We start from the raw sequence: 12,997 nt of genomic DNA on the forward strand, positions 1-12,997 counted from the left end.
TTACAATAGGGCATTGAAACCAACATACAAAAAACAAGTGCACTGTAAATATTAAACAAGTATACTGTTGAATGAACTTATAAAATTAAATAAGCTAAAATGAATTAAAACAAATTTGCAGTAATCATGTTTATACATGATATATCAAATCAAAATAGACAAGCTAAATAAAACACACCTTATGCCTCCAAAATATTAGCTCAGACTGTAGTTTGTTTAGTTTATGTAGTATATGTTTAGTAAGTCACAGGAGGCTCCTCCCCCCACGAGTCACATGGTAGGCCCCTGCATGCAAGGAATTCACATTTGTACTGTTTGTAACCACGCCCCCCCCGGGATTGCATACACCTGCACACACAGGGTTTAATATTGAATGTCTGTCTGTCTATTTAACCCTTGTCCGTGTGTGCTCCCTGTTGGTCATTGTCGCTTACATGTGTGTTAATTCCGAGCTCTGTAGCCTATGTCAGTTTGTTGTAGTCACGTGTTAATGTGTATATGTTTATTGTTTAATGTTAAGTGTGGAGTCATGTTTACTGTAAGTGTTATATGTGAGTGCCACCTGTGTCGTATGTGTTTAATGTCAATAAACGTCTTGCACTGTCGAGGAAGTCTGTGCGTTCTGCTCTGTGTCTTGCAGCACTCGGGCCAGCAACGTTACAATGCCTTTGTATAGTTTTTGTTGGAACACCAAAAAACAATTCTTCTGTTCAATATGAACACGTGATAGCCCATCTTAGTGTGTTCTTTTTTTCCTTGTGCTACACAAACACTATCCTAAACCCTAATGTCAACAAGTTGTGTAACCCCACACTGTATAAATAACTGTATACATAACTGTCTGATGCACTGAATACATACCACTAGACCAACTAAGAGCACATTCAAAAAAGTTCTTCCCAGAACTCAAAGGTGATTTTGTGGACTGCTCTCCTCTGGACTGAGACTTCCCGCAGTCTTCTGGAAGAATGAGCAGGCATTGTTTCGTTCTTCCAGCTTTGTGTAGCAGGAATGCTGTGGTGTCACATGGTAAGCAGATCTTCTCCCCCAAAGAGCTGATTATACATGTGCTGTGCAAAGTCTCCTCTGGAGGGTGACTTCACTGTCCTCATCACTAATGGTTTTTATAAATGTGAAAATCTTGACAAGCTGCCAAGATGTTATTTTGTGCATGTATAGGGGCCAGGATTATTAGCAATTTATCGCTCTTCTAATAGCTGTGCAGCAAGCTGAATGTATCAACACATACATAAACATTTTTATTTTACATTAACACTGTATCCATGTGAGGAAGTGGTGTCAACTTTAAAAACGTTTTCACATACGCAGAAGTTGAGTTTAAGACTCTAAAGAGTTTAACACTTTGCATACTTTCAATGCATTTCATACCATGTTTTTTTTTTAAAATAAAACGCCATCAATACACAAGTTCCTCACTGATTTCATTGATTTCTGCTTGCTACATCTGTTTGTATGACTTCCAATACTTTGTGTTAACTGAAGGGTTTTTTAAAAGAAAATAGATTAAAGAAACAAAAGCTTTAAAAAATGTATAAAAAGTATATAAGTATAAAAAGCAATTTGTTGCTTTGCCAATAAGTCTGTTGTGAAAAGGAAGGAACTATAACGTAGTGAATATACTGCTCAGGCAACAGTAATGGACCCTTATGTTGTAAAAGAGAGAGAAGTCCTGCCTTTATGGACCTTCACAGATGGGACACATTTTTTCCCTTATGCGCAGAGCTTTGTCCATATACTGACAATTAAGGAGAAAATGAAATTGGGTGCATTTTTTTTGTTTTCTTTTTAATGACTTAACAAAGGTTGTGTCTTAACAAAGATTAGGGATTCTGTTGTTTTATCACCTGTAGTTTGTTTTCACTAAAATTTTACTCTGTATCTTCAAAGCGGACCTTGAGACGTGAGCTATAAGTGACAGTAAAAACAGGGGATGTTCTTAACGCCTTTGATGGGTCTCGACATGCTACATGCCCTCAAACAGAGACTGTCTCTCAGACAGGGATAGTCAAGGTCATCGTATATGAACAGCCACTCTACCATATTTTCTATGTAACGTCTTATTCTCTTCCTACCCATCAGTTTTCCACTATGGGCTTCTTTCCCTGGGGATAGCAGAGGTCGGTTACTTACTGTCTCTCTCACACACACTCGCACATGACTGCTCAGACTCCCTCACTCTCTTCCACTTGGACTCGCTCATCCTGTCTGCCTGTCTATTCTCGTCTTTCTCCCTTACACACACACACACACACACACACACACACACACACACACATGTACGCACGCATGCACGGCCAGTCATAGCAGACAAGCTGATGGGATCAGTAATAACTTGTGGCTCCAAACAGACATGTGGCTTCAGGGAGACCTTTGGCACCAGGAAGATAGGGTTAAAGGGTTGGGCGAATTAACAAAAGGTCGACTGCTAAAGCGATCCAAATTCAATGCTCTACCTTCAGATTGTATGACAGTAAATAACTGATATAAGCCAGGAAGATAGATTAGCATGCCAAATTGTGTCAGCAGCATCAGATGCTAATAGTCGACCCTACCAAGTGAAATCAACAGGACAAAGTGTTAGTAGTGTTCTGTGGTCTAAAGCAAAGCCTCTCTATAGATCCACACATAGTCTTCAGTGGCTTTGCAAAGGTTAGCCTATGGCTCCACCTGTGCATTATGTTGACACGTTTAGTCAATCAGTGGCACCAGTGACACCACCAGCATGCGTGACTCCGAACTGGTCTTTGACTTTGGCCTGTAGTGTTCTCGCTGTAGAGGCATGCCTTCCCGAGAGGGTATCAGCTCAGCAGAAAGGGGGAGCGACGCAGCGTGCTCAAGAACACTCTAAGAAGTCTTTATAAAACATGGTTTTTGCTGTGTCTGTTTTCACATATTCTCAATTCTTACACTCTGTATTTAATGACCAACAAATCAGACATTGACATAAATGTCTCACAAAAATATGCATTGTCATTAGAACTAAAATATTGCACAGACATTGCACATTAACACGACAAAGATACATAACTAACAAATTTACATACTACATGAACACATATTTTACAATGAACACATATTTTGCATGATTTACAATATAAACTAGAAAGTAAAGTTGGTGAACAAACTTTGAGTTGTCTTGCCAAAGCCTGTTGTAACAGCATGAAAACTATGGGTATGTTAACTGAAAATCAGTATAGTACTTTATAGTACTATAGCTACTTTAGTTGTTCTTCCTTTACAGGTGAAGGAGTTTTAAAAAATCAATGAATTCCTATGGGAGGAAGGAGGGATGAATGAAATAATAGAAGGGATGGATAGACGAGTGCCATCAATATGAAATGCAGTTTGCTGACTGGGCCTAATAGTTCATTAAATATTTGTTCTTTCTTTACAGCTGAAGACATTATAAAAATCAGTTCTTATGAGAGAATGGAGGGATGAATGAAAGAATAGAATTGCTGGATAGACAAGTACCATCAGAATGAAATGCAGTTTGGGGTTTGGGGTCAGCTGTTGAGTCCTTTCACCAAGTCTAATAGCTATAGCTTGGAAATTAAGGGACTAATAAGGGAGGGGAGGATGGAGGGAGGAATGAAAGGCTAGAATGGGTGGATAGATGAGTGAAGTCTATATGAAGTGCAGTATGGTGACTGGGGCTAATAGCTACAAGCTTAGCTATGGTGTTCCTCTGTTCTAGGGCCTCCTCTTTTTTCTTTATATATGCTACCTCTAGGTGACATTATACGTAATCACTGTGCTAGTTTTCACTGCTATGCAGATGATACTCAGTTATATGTCTCAGCCAAACCAGAGGATATATCATCTTAGTATTATTGAGGAATGCATAAAGGACGTCAGACACTGGACTTTCTCTCACTTAATCCTGACAAAACAGAGATGCTTCTATTAGGTCCAGAGACAACTAGGTCCTCACTCACTAATTACTCAATGAACCTCAGTGGTCTCCCATTCACATCTTCTCTAACAGTTAAATATCTTGGAGTAATTATGGATCCCAGTCTCTCGTTCGAAGCTCATGTAAATAATATTTCTAGGACTGCCTAGTCCATGCATTTAACACTTCAAGATTGGACTGCTGTGATATCTTACTATCTGGCTGTATCAATAAGTACCTAAACAAGCTCCAGCTAGTTCAAAATGCAGCAGCCAGAGGTCCTACTAGAACTAGAACATTTGATCACATCACTCCTATTTAAGCTATCTTTACAATGGCTCCCAATTTAATATTCGTATGGATTATAAAATACTTCTAATGACCTACAAAGCACTAAATAGTCTTGCCTTAGACAACTCCTAGTGTATTAGGACCCACCACATCTGCTTAGATCAAAAGGTGCAGGCTCTTTACTACTACCAAGAATAAGAAACTCTACCGCAGGGGGCAGAACCATTTCTTATATGGCTGCCACACTATGGAATAACCTTCCTGTAAATGTTCAAGACATAGTCTCAGTATTTAAGGCTAGGCTGAAAACCTGTGCAGTCAGGCATATTATTAGCTACTTACCATCTTAGGTAAAGGTGTAGATCTGGGGGTCTGTGGGCATTGAGAATTATGGTAAACTGGGATGTTATGATGCTGTCACTTCACCTCTCTTTGTCACTCAAGTTGTTGACTGAGAGTGGCGGAGTGTTGATGATCCAAGGGTGCCCTTATCCTTGTGGTTCCTTCTGGCTTTATCCTTTTAGCTGTGCTGCCATAACTGCTGTATCTGCTGGAGTCCATCTTTGCACATTATAGGTCCCTAATTTACATATCCCCATACCGAGACATGCCTAATAATCTATTCTCTCTTTTTGTCTAGGTACACCTACACCTGACGTCATGATATTACTGCCCTTCAACCCATCTCAGCTGCCATGGCTACTCCCACCACCCCCTGATGTCCCCTTCTGTAGCCCACCACACCTCCACCCCAGCCAACTACTTCTCCGTTGCCCTTGATGGACGTTCTTGTGCAGGATGGGTTTCGGACACTCGCACACCATCAGGAACAGACTGGGACTTCTAGAAAACCGGAGTAGACATTAATTGCTTATTTTTTCATTTTATTATTATCTATTTATCTTTCACTATTTATTCTGCTCCTTATTCTCTATATTGTTACTATTGTGTTGTCTGTTGTCAACCAGAGGAGCATGGGCCCCCCTTTGAGTCTTGGTTCCTCTCAAGGTTTCTTCCTCATGCTCTAGGCAGTTTTTCCTTGCCACTGTCGCCCTTCGCTTGCTGACTGCAGGCTTGGACTCGGACATTTTTAAAGCTGCTTTGTGAAAACATCTGTTCTAAAAAGCACCATGTAAATAAATTTGACTTCACTTGACTAGTTCAATCAGTACAGCAAATGTAGTTGTTCTATCTTTACAGCTGAAGGATTTATAAAATCAGTGGATTCCTGTGGGAGGATAGATAGAAGAGGTGAGTAGACAAGTGCCATCAGTATGACGTGCACTATGGTGAGTTGGACTAGTAGTTAAATAAGAACAGCACATAGAAATAAGAAATAAGAATAGTTATTTCTTTACAGCTGACAGTTATAATGGGAGGATGAAAAAGGACGAATAAAGAATTGGTGGAGGTAAATAAAAGGATGTTTGGTGATATTAGGGCAGACTTAATATATATTGCCATTTTGTTGGTTAGAGCATATAACTCAACCGTGTGCAGCGGCGCTACAATGCAAATAAATATCGACGCAATTCATAATCTGCCAACATATTGGCATATGCTTTTTATTCATGCCCACAATATCCCCCCAGTTGGCAAAGCCCAGAACTACAGCCACAAACTGGTAGCCATGTTGCTGTGTTATTTAACACATGCCAAACGTTGGAATTTGTCTGGGCCATAATCGCATGTTAAGGATTAAAATATTTTCTCGGAAAATGGCCTATAGTACACTATCCAAATGGGTGGCTGGTAGATTAGAACCCGAAATAGGTGAAGACTTGTATCACTGTTCTGCCAGAGAGAAGGGCTAAACCTTGGTCTGGACTGCCTGTGCCAGGTGAGTCATTCGTTGGCATGATTCAAAATTAACGACTTCCTCATGTTTTGCATAGGCTAATTAGCCGCGCTAATAAATACAGCAGCCTAATTATACAGGGGAAAGGAAAGCAAACAAGTGCAGAGCGCAACACACAAAGGAAGAAGCACTAATTACAGATCGGCATGATCAAACCTGTTTATCGGTTTAGGTTAAAGAGGCTGTCATAATTAAGTGGGGGCTTCTATTCTCGTCTTTCCGTTCATCCAAATAGTCTTGGCTCACTGTAGCACTAGGCTTGTTTGTCAACAAGTTGGTTTATCCACTCCCACTGCATTCCTTTGTCAACAGAACCTGAGTACGTTCAAATAAGAATCGGTTGTTGTGAATATTTTAGGTATGTATTCCTGCTGAATGTTAAGCAAAACCATTTAGGAAAAAAAACGAGCTTCTGAAAGTTACATCATTATCATTTTTTAAAATAATTCAGAGTGCTATTCAAAATTAAGAATTAATGAACATCTGTGAGGTTAAAAGAGCTGAAAAAATGTGTTTCAATGAGTTTTTATAGTAAGTAAATACAACCATAATGAATCTTTGTTCCTGGCATTATGTATGCCAGTGGCTTATTTTATCCACCCTTTCTAAAAACAGGGACCAGTGTCTGATTTAATGACAAGCACAACAGACACATTTACACAAACTTTACTCTGCCGAGCTGTTAAGTCAAACGGGACTCAATCAGTGAAAGGTCGCCTTTTGATGTTGTGTTTTTAATTACTGCTGCTCCCCTTCCACAACACGACAACCACACACACACACACACGCACACGTATGCCCCTTGTGTTTATGGTGACGGCGCACTGCGTAACATGTATCTCGTTAGTCTTCTGTGCTGCGCAGTCGCCTGTCAATTTGTCCTTCACGAGCCAGTGCGCCACTAAGAAGTCATTTACACCAGCGCTCCCCATATGGTTCCATAGCTGCTCCGGCACAGCCGCCACGGCTGCTCATTAAAAAAAAACAAAAGAAAAACAAAAAAAAAAACCCCAACTCTGGGCCTGTCAGCCTTTTTAAAAATGGCATTATCCAGCTTAATGATGCAGCACTTTAATAGCGGGGTGGGTGGGTGGTTGTGGGTAGGGGGGTGTAGTAAAGAGGATGCTAGTGGAATACCATCTATGGCAGATAATAAAAGGACTATTTGTCATTCATGGCAGTATGTGGCGTGTATCAGCAGAAAATCTGGCACGTGTGTTGCCTGTCTGCATGTTGTTGCTGAGATGAGGACGCCACCACACTTGGTTCTCCAGAAAGAAAGGAGCTTGACAGACAGGGGCAAGGTCCCTCAGGAACTCTGTCCTCATCGTGCAGTACAGGTGATCTTCAGTCTTGTTTAGCAGTATTCGCAGTACTGCTTAGTACGGTGGTATTAGATATAAGCCTGTTTTGTGCGTGTGTGTGCGCGCGCATGCGCATGTGCATGTGTGTCTGTGTGTGTATGTCCAGTATTAAACTGTGGAGCCAACAGTGGCATATGGATTAACATATGCAAAAATGAAATGCAGTTATGAATGAGCTAATTGTGAATGAAAGTTAATAAGAGCCAGTTAGAGTTAGCCTAGGCTATCTCATCCCCACTTGCTTTCAAGCCTTTGTATCCACAAGTGTTCACCATTTGGAACTAAACTGCATGGCAGGTTTCATGCTAAGTGTTGTTCAGATATGCCAGCTTCTATCCACCATTTTCCACCAACTAAGCCCCAAGTACTCCAAGACCCAGGGTGGGGAAGCCTGTTTCATCAGGGCGTGGCAGTTTGGGGGTAGTAGCCAGTCTACTACTGCATTTGTATGCATTTGTCTACAAGTTGAATAATATCTGTTTTGTGTTTAGTTGATAGAAGGACTCAAGGCTTGTTTGCGATAAATGGAATATAACAAGCAAGTTACCAAGTCCTACCGCAGCCCAGCGAGCTGCTTTAGTGTCTGTTCTGATCTTAACCCTACAGTAGCCCAAGGATACTGATCTTTATAACATCAGCAAATATTTTTAGGAACCCACGGTTGCCTGGTCCGCATCCATACTTTATACATAATGGATTTGATGTAGGCTGCAGTACTCTCGTGTGAAATAGCAGAGGCCACTCACACAAAGGCAATGTGCCAGAGCAAAGTTATTGTAATTTTATCATTTGTTTGTTTGTGTGTGTGTGTGTGTGTGTGTGTGTGTGAGAGAGAGAGAGACAGTGTGTGTCTGTCTGTTCTTGTGTGTGCATGTGGGAGTGCAGTTTGAGCTTTTCAGTATTTCTCTAATGGTAACAAAAAGAAAGAAAAAAATCTTGCCTCGAAAGATTGCTTTGTTCTCAAATATTTTCTTATTTCTGTTTGCCAAAAAACAAAAGAAGTTTCTTCAGTTGTGAAAGAATGATTAAGCACAGCACAGTGGCCCATAGGCACTGTGTTTCAAGAGCAATGGGCAGGAGCAAAAAACATACGCTGTACACAAATATATGGAAATGACAACCAATCAATGTACAGTTTTCCATCACTGTAGCAACAAGCTCTCACATTATAATGGGAAAACATTGCATGTCACGCCCCCTGTACCTGACTCCATCTCCCTTCAGCCCGGCGATTCCAACATACCAGTCATTCCCACCAATCACCGTCTAATCCAACGATCTACCTGTCCTGGTTATTAATTCTGCCTGTCTCCAGTTTTCTCAGGCTATTTAAACATGTCATGTGTCCTAGTACCTTTGCGAAGCATTGTCATGATTATCATTTGCGTACTGAGCGCGCTCTCTGCTTGCCTTTCTGATTTAAGGCCCACTTTATCTCCTGGATTACGTTTGTGCCCTGTGGCACTCTGGTCTGTTCGCTTGCTCTCTATATACTGTTCTTGTCCTCTCCGTTTTTTTTTGACTAGTTTCTGCTTATTGACCACAATTTTGGATATTCCCATCTATAAAAAATTTGCATCATCACTTAAAATCTGCAAGCATCTGGTCTTCACCTTTTGCATCACATTACAGATGCAAGAAATTTAGCTTTCTCTAACCGCAAAGAGTTCTTGACATTGGACATCTGCTTGTACACCAAGATACCTTTGGAAACTGGAAGCTGCATTTGGAGTGATGATGTAAATGATGTGATGAAAGAAGGTACCCAAAGTCAGGAAGGGGTTGGGATCTTGGGCCGCGCAGAAGTGCACCACATCAACATTAGGACAAGTGTTAACACTGGATCAGGTTTACTTTTCCTTCTTCCAGTACTGTGACCGTGATGAGGAGAATTGGGAGAAGCTTACCATAGTTGAGTGCTCTCCTGTGCGGCTTTGATCAGAATGGTCCATCCAAGGCTCTAGGCTTGTGTCGTGAAGCCAGTGTCTCAGGGCTGATGTGGTGGAGTAACACTAACGGGGGCGGTGTTCTGAGGGTGACAGCCTGTCTCTCTCTCTCTCTCTCTCTCTCTCTCTCTCTCTCTCTCTCTCTCTCTCTCTCTCTCTCTCTCTCTCTCTCTCCCTCCTCCTCCCTCCCTCCTCTCTCTCTCTCTCTCTCTCTCTCTCTCTCTCTCTCTCTCTCTCTCTCTCTCTCTCTCTCTCTCTCTCTCTCTCTCTCTCTCTCTCTCTCTCTCTCTCTCTCTCTCTCTCTCTCTGCTGACCTCCTGGTCCCTGTGCTCAAACACTGAAAATCACTGTCACATTCGTTCGACAGCAGGACAACAGGATGATGGGTATGAGTAACACATTTTCACACAAGTTTAATACTTGGTGACACACATCTCTCTCTCACACACATGCAAAAGATCCGCGTACCTCAATGCTAGCGCATTCCCATCCGCCCACACACAATATTATAATCATAACGCACCCTGTAGGCTTCGTAATTAAGAGTAGATTTATGGGACTTCATTGTATTAGTCTGTGCTATGATACATGAGTAACAAACCCAAATGTTGGATAATTACTACAAAACAAGTCTTGATTACGCATGTGGATCTAATTTTCTCCCTGGAATATTACTGTCTGCTCTCTCATTGTATGCAGTAGTGTTCTTGAAAAGTGTTCTTGAAGGAGTCTTGGGATTTCAGATGTGACAGTTTAAACGCAAACCTCTTGTTTTTTGCAGAGGACAAAGTGTCTCTGGAGTCCAGGTGCTTGTGTGTGCCAATGCCCTTCTGCACAGACAGCTATGTAAAATATATAAATAAATAACACAAACATCTCCAACAGCCATTATTGTTTGGATAAAACATCCTCCAGACTGTGATCCCGGGGGATTCTTCCGTTATATGCTTCCGATTCCGCTTCCTTTCGAGAACAAGCATACTCCATGTGACCAGGAGCTTCACCAGGGAGGCCGAGAGCCTCGGAGGAAAAGATACTGCCTCCGCTCGAACAGTCCAGCAGCATCAGCCATACTGGGTTCATTTGCTTGACACCAACAAATCGAATTGATTCGGCCTGTACACAAATACATAAAATAGTGTCATTGTACACAGACGTTTTGCACAAGAGCTCCCTTAAGAGGTATAATCAAGTGTGTGCCAACCAGGGCAGTAAATGTGTAAATGTGGTACATTGTCACAACTGGCCACCCACCTATCATGTCTCTGATTCCGTCTGGTGTCTTTGTTTTGCTTTCCTTCCTTAGTTCTGTTTTCTCCGCCACTTTTGATTTGCACTTGTGTCTTGTTTAGTGGGCAGTAGGTCGTGTATTTAAACCCTGTGTTAGTGAAGTCTGGTGGCTGTACCCTTAAGCGTAGCCGCTGTTTGAAAGTTTCGCCCGCGTTTGAATCCAAACCTCTGTGTGTTATTCTAGCCGTTTCTGTAAATATAACCTTCGTTTATTAATCCTAGCCGCTTTGTTATATCCTGCTTCCCTTTTCCGTGTATTTGTGCTGCCATGTATTTTCGGACTCTCCGTATTGGTAATTTGACCCTTGACGGTTACCAAGATGCTAACTCTGGGTCTGCGCGCATGCGTCCGCCTCCGTACCGCTCACCGCTACAGACGTGGCGTACAGACGTATATGGAACTGATAATCACAGGTTTACACGTTCTGACCCTTCATAGTGTACAAACACACAAGATAAACAAGATCAAAGAAATATTAAATGGAATGCCAGTGTTCTAATATCCAAAAATACTCTCGTTTTTGAGTAGGTATAAACCAGTGAGTGGTTTTTGGATCGAAACTGTGTGCTCGCTAATTTTAAAGGAAATGAGAGACTCCTGTTTGAAACATCCTCTCGTCAATGACTCAACGCACAACAGTGGAATAGTTACCACCGAGTTACTCAAAGTTTATTTATTATGCAAGGAATGCCTTCTAAGATCATCTAACTTCAGAGAAGTCCTGATTTCTAAACAACATATAACAGATAATAAGGAAATAAAACCTATAACCGATATTAAAACAAATGGCAATAGAAAGCAATGCTAAGATGTATACAATATCTACATTGTGTACAGTTCAAAAATCAAGATACCATTAGCCATAAACAAGAACACCCATGCCTTAACAAATCAATTAAGCATAACTAACTGGTACGCACATTGAAGTTCTAGTGTTGTGTGAATTGTCTGAATTGTGTGGCCACCTGGCCTCATAACAACCATTACTGATCGTGTTCAGTCTTTCAGACTATGCCTGGGAAATAGTGAGGGAGATAACGTAGAAGAGAGAGCAAAGGCTGAACAATGACGAGCCCAAAAGCTCTCATGTGTTTAATTTCCCTGTGAATCCAAATTAATGAGCAAATAAATCCATGCATAAATAATGTGGGAGATAAATAAGCGGCCGGCAGGGTAGCAGAGCCTGCAACACAATGGTGTCTCATTAAGGAAGCACAACAATGAGCGTGTGAGAAGACAGGACGCGAGAAACAGGAGAGAGAGGGAAGAGAGAGACAGAAAGAGTGACAGAGAGAAGGAGAGAGAGAGCGAGACGGCAGGAAGGAACTGTGCTGCGTCAGGCATCAGCTCCATCTCGGCTTGTAATGGATGCTAACGACTCGCCTTGCTGCAGCCTGAGTGCACTTTCAGCAGACACACAGTGAGGGCCAACGGCATTGTCAAAGGTAATTAAAACTGTGCAAGTGTGTATGGCAAAACAGACAGACAGACAGAGAGAGAGAGAGAGAGAGAGAGAGAGAGAGAGAGAGAGAGAGCAATGTGTGTGTGTGTGTGTGTGTGTGTGTGTGTGTGTGTGTTTGTATGTGTTTTTGTGCATCAAAGTGTAAAGATGCAAGACCTTAACGTCCATCTGCCACCTAATTTTAATCTCCTTAAAACAAATGATACATTTACAGTGCTGGGGACATTTCATCACCCACATCCATGGCTCTAAATGAGGACTTTCCATCCATCCCGGCAGCTTCCTGGCCGGGACAGGAGGCAGGAAGCAAACAGGTCAATAAGAGGAAATAAAGAGCATTGCTGGAGGGAAGCTGTACATTTCCACACCTGTCACTCTGCCAGCGGTCAATAACGCTGCTCATAAATAGAGGGAATAAAACAATAAACCTGCTGATACACATACATTTAAGCAGCATGAAAAGCATTTCATCACACTGGGAAGACCAACTCAAGCAATGAAACCCATGTGAAATCTTTAGCCAGTAGGCCTCTCACTATCTGTCTGTATATATGAAACAAGTAAGGAACCTCAGGGAGGTTTTCAGCCATGCCCACTGCGCCTCACTGGCAGACGGCAAGGGAGTGACCCACTGGCCAACTCAGGGAAGACCAAAGCTTAGTGTTCAGAGTCCAACCCAAAGTAGTATACCTGAGTCTAAAGGGCTCGGTGGTGAGCAGAATGTTGAATCAGGTGTATTAAATAACCTAATCTGTGAAGAGCCATAGTCAGGAGTGGACTTTGGCATCTCCGGTGAAAACGAACTACATCAGGCTACTGCTGAGCTCTCCCCAGGGTAAGCGGTGCATTTGTATTCCGGGAAGGACGTC

The 12,997-nt window shown here is 41.9% G+C and overlaps 1 protein-coding gene across 1 annotated transcript in view; it reads left to right on the plus strand.

The window, feature by feature from the left end:
• Positions 1–4,923, plus strand: part of tafa5l (TAFA chemokine like family member 5, like) — a 53,587-nt gene extending 48,664 nt beyond the window's left edge. The window contains exon 7 of the transcript XR_004775547.1: positions 4,848–4,923. The gene's annotated coding sequence lies outside the window, so the exon portion shown is untranslated. The remainder of the gene's footprint in view (positions 1–4,847) is intronic.
• Positions 4,924–12,997: the final 8,074 nt, after the last annotated feature.

This window comes from Electrophorus electricus, chromosome 23, assembly GCF_013358815.1.
Source record: "Electrophorus electricus isolate fEleEle1 chromosome 23, fEleEle1.pri, whole genome shotgun sequence".
NCBI lineage: Eukaryota > Metazoa > Chordata > Actinopteri > Gymnotiformes > Gymnotidae > Electrophorus > Electrophorus electricus.